Consider the following 6,485-nt stretch of genomic DNA (forward strand, 5'->3'; position numbering starts at 1 on the left):
GGGACAGAGGATGGATAGAGAGAGAGAGAGAGAGAGGGACAGAGGATGGATAGAGAGAGAGAGAGAGAGAGAGGGACAGAGGATGGATAGAGAGAGAGAGAGAGGGAAAGAGGATGGATAGAGAGAGAGAGAGAGAGAGAGAGAGAGGGACAGAGGATGGATAGAGAGAGAGAGGGACAGAGGATGGATAGAGAGAGAGGGACTGAGGATAGAGAGCGAGCAGAAACTAGAAGAAAGAAGATGAAAACAAAAAAAAAACAAAAAAAAAGAAAAATCAAAAGAAAAGGAAAACAATACATTTTTATTATGGATTAGAAAGTATCAAATCCAATTGTCTGAGGGGAAAGAGAGAGAGATAGGTGGTTTGATAGCAGTAGAGTCAAAATGCGAGATAATGGTGATATAAAATAGATGTAGAGATATAGATATAAAGAAGATGGAGACATAGACAAAGGAGAAAGAACTAAAAAGGTAAAAGAAGCCGTGATTGAGACAATACACAAAATTATACATTGATTCAAAAAAAAAAAAAAAAAGTTTAAAATTATGGATTTTAATAAAATCCAATTGTCGGAGATGGAAAACAGAGAGCAAAGGCGAGAGAGAGAGCGAAGAGAGAACGAAGGTGAGAGAGAGAGAGCGAAGAGAGAGTGAAGGACAGAGGATAGAAAGTTAGCGAGGGACAGAGGATAGAGAGTTAGCGAGGGACAGAGGATAGAGAGTTAGCGAGGGACAGAGGATAGAGAGTTAGCGAGGGACAGAGGATAGAGAGTTAGCGAGGGACAGAGGATAGAGAGTTAGCGAGGGACAGAGGATAGAGAGTTAGCGAGGGACAGAGGATAGAGAGTTAGCGAGGGACAGAGGATAGAGAGTTAGCGAGGGACAGAGGATAGAGAGTTAGCGAGGGACAGAGGATAGAGAGTTAGCGAGGGACAGAGGATAGAGAGTTAGCGAGGGACAGAGGATAGAGAGTTAGCGAGGGACAGAGGATAGAGAGTTAGCGAGGGACAGAGGATAGAGAGTTAGCGAGGGACAGCGGAAGCGAGGGACAGCGGAAGCGAAGGAGCAAAGGATAGAGAGAGCAAAGGACAGAGGATAGAGAGAGCAAAGGACAGAGGATAGAGAGAGCAAAGGACAGAGGATAGAGAGAGCAAAGGACAGAGGATAAAGAGAACAAAGGATAGAGGACAGCGGAAGCAAGGGACAGCGGAAGCGAGGGACAGCGGAAGCGAGGGACAGCGGAAGCGAGGGAGCAAAGGATAGAGAGAGCAAAGGATAGAGAGAGCAAAGGATAGAGAGAGCAAAGGACAGAGGATAGAGAGAGCAAAGGACAGAGGATAGAGAGAGCAAAGGACAGAGGATAGAGAGAACAAAGGATAGAGGACAGCGGAAGCGAGGGACAGCGGAAGCGAGGGACAGCGGAAGCGAGGGAGCAAAGGATAGAGAGAGCAAAGGATAGAGAGAGCAAAGGATAGAGAGAGCAAAGGATAGAGAGAGCAAAGGATAGAGAGAGCAAAGGATAGAGAGAGCAAAGGATAGAGAGAGCAAAGGATAGAGAGAGCAAAGGATAGAGAGAGCAAAGGATAGAGAGAGCAAAGGATAGAGAGAGCAAAGGATAGAGAGAGCAAAGGACAGAGGATAGAGAGAGCAAAGGACAGAGGATAGAGAGAGCAAAGGACAGAGGATAAAGAGAACAAAGGATAGAGGACAGCGGAAGCGAGGGACAGCGGAAGCGAGGGACAGCGGAAGCGAGGGACAGCGGAAGCGAGGGACAGCGGAAGCGAGGGAGCAAAGGATAGAGAGAGCAAAGGATAGAGAGAGCAAAGGATAGAGAGAGCAAAGGATAGAGAGAGCAAAGGATAGAGAGAGCAAAGGATAGAGAGAGCAAAGGATAGAGAGAGCAAAGGAGATTCAGAAAAAAGTTTGAGGCAAGAAAAGTCTCACATCTAAAATCACACACATAAAAAAAAAAAAAAAAAAAGACAGACAAAAAAATAAAGTTACACAAATTAAATTCAATAGTTAATTTTTGGCATGGCTTTGAATAATCAATTCCACTTGTCTTTTGAATCTATGGGATAAAAAATAAAAATAAAAATTATTAAAAATAAAAGCAAACCAAACAACAAAAACAGTACAAGAACATAAACGTGTTTATAGTGCGTTAACCACTTGCCTACTGGGCACTTAAACACCCCTCCTGCCCAGACCAATTTTGAGCTTTCGTTGCTCTCACACTTTGAACGACAATTACTCAGGCATGTAACACCAAATCGAACTTTTATTATTTAGATTGTTTCACACAAGTAGAACTGTCTTTTGCTCTTGTATGATCACCTGTGTTTTTTTTTTTCTATTTCATTTGTGCTATAAATGAACAAAGTCGCGCTGTCCCATTGATTTCGATGGGTATGAGCGGTTAATACACCGCTCCTTCATCGCTCAGAAGATGCGGCTAGCAGGACTTTTTTCAGCATCCTGCTAGCGCAACGCTCCAGTGTGAAAGCCCTCCGGCTTTCAGGCTGGGTTCACACTGCTGCGGATACAAGAACTGGATGTGATTCGCACCGCCTTGCAGTGCAAATCACATCGGATCTCTGTGCAATGCGAGTTCAGCCATACAGATAGTATGGCTGAATTCGCATCACACCCGCCCCAAACTCGCACGGGACCCTTTTTTTGGTCTGCAGCAGAATCGGATCGCATGGGTGTTCACACCATGCGATACGATTCCTGTCCGAGTTTGCAGATCGCACTGCGATATGCGAACTGATCTGGGGGTGTCATTGATGTTTCACTGACACTCCCAGCAGTTCGCATAGGGCAGTGTGAACTGCCGCCGGGAGGCATGCAATGCGGGAACCCGCCACGGATTTGCGGCGTTCCCGCATCGCTGCAATGTGAACCCATAACACTGTGGTGAAAGAGGCCAGTTTTTTCAGGCGCTACACAGGTGCTATTTTTACCGCTGTAACGCATGAAAACCGCCACAGTGTGAAAGGGGTCTTAGCGTCCGCTCTGCAGCCATCTATTGGCTATAAAGCGGGCGCAAAGTGGTTTACAGACACATACACACATTTTTTTAATGCATTAACCACTTGACCACTGGGCACTTAAACACCCTTAACAACCAGACCAATTTTCAGGTTTCGGTGCTCTCACATTTTGAATGACAATTACTCAGTCATGCAACACTGGACCTATATGAAATTTTTGTCCTTTTTTTTTCACACAAATGGAGCTTTCTTTTGGTGGTATTTAATCACCGCTGGGTTTTTTATTTTTTGTGCTATAAAAGAAAAAATACAGAAAATTCTGTAAAAAAATGAATTTTTCTTGATTTCTGTTATAAAATTTAGCAGATTAGTAATTTTTTCTTCATATATTTTGGCCAAAATTTATACCACTACATATCTTTGGTAAAAATAAGTACAAATTGGTGGATATTATTTGGTCTTTAGAAGCACCGGAGGGCGGCGGGAGGGGGGGGGGGGTGTCTATGGCTGGGTATTGCAGGGTATCTCAGAGTATGGCGTTGCAGAGTATTGCATTGCAGAGCATTGCAGGATATTGGAGGGTGTTGCAGAGCATTGCACGGTATTGGCGGGTGTTGCAGAGCATTGCAGAGTGTTTCAGGGTATTGGTGGGTGATGCAGAGTGTTGCAGGGTATTGGCGGGTGTTGCAGAGCGTTGCAGGGTATTGCAGGGTAATGGCAGGGTAATGGCAGGGTAATGGCAGGGTAATGCAGAGTAATGGCAGGGTATTGCAGAGTATTTGCAGGGAATTGAGGGGTTAATTTTCGGTGAGCAGCGATGTGAGCACTGCAGATGCAGCCCACATCGCTGCTGACACCGATCTCCTCCCCCTCCGCTGTTCCGATCGGTAGAGGGGGAGGGAGGAACCGGCGTCATAACATGACGCCGGTTTGTTTACAAGTGATCGCTCCGTCATTTGACGGAGCGATCACCTGGTAAACAGCCGCGACGAGCGGCCGTTTACCGTGATCCGTCACGGATGCTCTCGAGTGCGCGCCCCAGGGGGCGCGCGAGAGCGGAATTCTGGGAGGACATCATATGACGGCCTCGCACAGTTAAGAAACCGCCCTAAAGCCGTCATTCGGCTATGGGCCGGTTATTAAGTGGTTAAATAACTTACTTGAATCCGATGTAGATTAAACAGCTAAGAAATCGGTCACAGAATTTTCTATGCAGTAGTTCGTTAACTGAAAGGAAAGAAATATAAAATAAAAATACATTAGTAAAGTTTAATAATTATGTTATAAAAATAAAAAAAAAAGGATTAAAAAAAAAAAAAAAATTATAAAAATGGCTTTTTAATAATTTTTGTAGTTAGCAAAATATTTTAAAAATAACATTTTTTAAAGTATTAATGCGAAAAATAAAAGTATAAACGCAGCCAAAAAAAAAAATATAAAAAAAAAAAAAGTTGGAACTTACCTTATAATTGAAGGTTTTGATTGACAATGATAAAGATCTTCAATTTAAAAGGCACAATCAGAGTACTATATAAAATCTGAGAAGACAATTAAAAAATATTTTTAAAAAAATTTCCTAATATATAAATTAATGTAAAAAAAATAAAAGACTAAAAAAAAAAAATTATTAAATTATATATATATATATATATATATTTTTAAAATTACACATTATTAAAGTAAAATCAAGAATTAAAATATAACATTGAGATCGAATTAACAAACATAGTTAAATAAAAACAAATAAATGGGTTAAACAAAAAAAAAATAAAAAATGGTTGACGTATATATTCTAAAATAAATAAAAATAATTTTAATAAATGTATACGTGTGTTCTAAAAAATAATAAATTACAATACAAATATAAAAAATTAAAATTATGAACATGATAAAAAAAAAAAATTTTATATATATATATATATATATATATATATATATATATATATATATATATATATATATATATATATATATATAATTTTAGACATAGATAGAGCCAATTCTTGATTATACATTTCGATTTTTTTTAAAACAATATAATATAACAGCAACCGAAACAAAAAAATACGATTAAAAAAAAATAAAAAAAAAAATAAAAAATTAAAATAAAAAAAATCGATAAAAAAAATAAAAATAAAAAATAAAGACAAAATAAAACAAAAATTTACGGTTGTTTATATTCTAAATTAAAACTAACATTGACATAACATTTAACAGTAAAAAATAAATATAAAAAAAAAAAATGACACACATTTATATATATATATATATATATATATATATATATATATATATATATATATATATACATACACACACACACACACACACACACATACAAAGCATTGTGATATAATTACAGTGCAATTTAAAAATTTGTAAAGACAATAAGATTACTTACCTCTGAGCTTGTGTCTGGGGCAGCTGTACCGCGTGGAGTCCGTTCGCCTCTTGTTCTCAGGTAAAACTGGTAATGTTTACCTGTTTGCCCTGGAGAACAATGGCGAAATTCAAATCGCCCTCCAAACGTGGCCGGCGTGATGACGTCACGTCCTCGAAATCTCGCGAGATTTTGGCTCCATGAGCCGAAATCTCGCGAGATTTCGTCTGCATGAGCCGCAATGTCTCCTGGGATTACTTGGACGAGATCCCAGGAGACGCGTGCGGGGGTCAACAGGAAGTGATGCTGATCCCCGCAAGAGACCGCCCATCGCCGCAGGGAGGAATTTTTAAAAGGACAAATTAAACAAGGTATATTAATTAAAAATCGGAAAAATGTGGCATTGTAAAATGTGCGATATAGAGGCAACAGAATGGGATCATTTTATTATTATGAGTGCAGAACCACTTTAAAGTCAACAAAGAGGACACAGGGGCACTCTTTACATCTAGAGGAAAAGAGATTTCATCTCCAAATATGGAAAGGTTTCTTTACAGTAAGAGCTGTGAAAATGTGGAATAGACTCCCTGCAGAGGTGGTTCTGGCCAGCTCAGTAGATTGCTTTAAGAAAGGCCTGGATTATTTCCTAAGTGTACATAATATAACTGGGTACTAACATTTATAGGTAAAGTTGATCCAGGGAAAATCTGATTGCCTCTCGGGGGATCAGGAAGAAATTTTTTCCCCTGCTTTAGAAAATTGGATCATGCTCTGCTGGGGTTTTTTGCCTTCATCTGGATCAACTGTGGGTATAGAATTGGGTATATGGTATTGTATGATATTATTTTATTTATTTATTTATTTTGTGGTTGAACTGGATGGACTTGTGTCTTTTTTTCAACCTGACTAAATATGTAACTATGCAACTATATTGTGTCTTTGTTTTTCTCTGCCTGGAGTTGAGCTTTAAGTAACATTTACCTGTCATTTTACACCCTAGCCTTTGACTGGACAATGAATGGCGAAGCAACAGACTGATTAGCTGATCTCCTTGTCATTCTGCTTTCTACTTCTATTAGCTTGTTCCCTGGCGGTGCATGATCATATCA

General features: G+C 39.5%; 1 long non-coding RNA gene across 1 annotated transcript; it reads right to left on the reverse strand.

Annotated features, from left to right (window-relative positions):
* Positions 1-2,022: 2,022 nt before the first annotated feature.
* LOC143987672 (uncharacterized) lies at positions 2,023-4,569 on the reverse strand. The gene is made up of 3 exons (XR_013276685.1): positions 4,459-4,569; positions 4,157-4,223; positions 2,023-2,071 (listed from the first exon to the last, which is right to left on the reverse strand). It is a non-coding gene; the product is annotated as an uncharacterized LOC143987672 (long non-coding RNA).
* Positions 4,570-6,485: the final 1,916 nt, after the last annotated feature.

Source organism: Lithobates pipiens, unplaced genomic scaffold (genome assembly GCF_037356315.1).
Source record: "Lithobates pipiens isolate NorthernLeopardFrog02 unplaced genomic scaffold, aLitPip1_a1.2 Scaffold_18, whole genome shotgun sequence".
Classification (NCBI taxonomy): domain Eukaryota; kingdom Metazoa; phylum Chordata; class Amphibia; order Anura; family Ranidae; genus Lithobates; species Lithobates pipiens.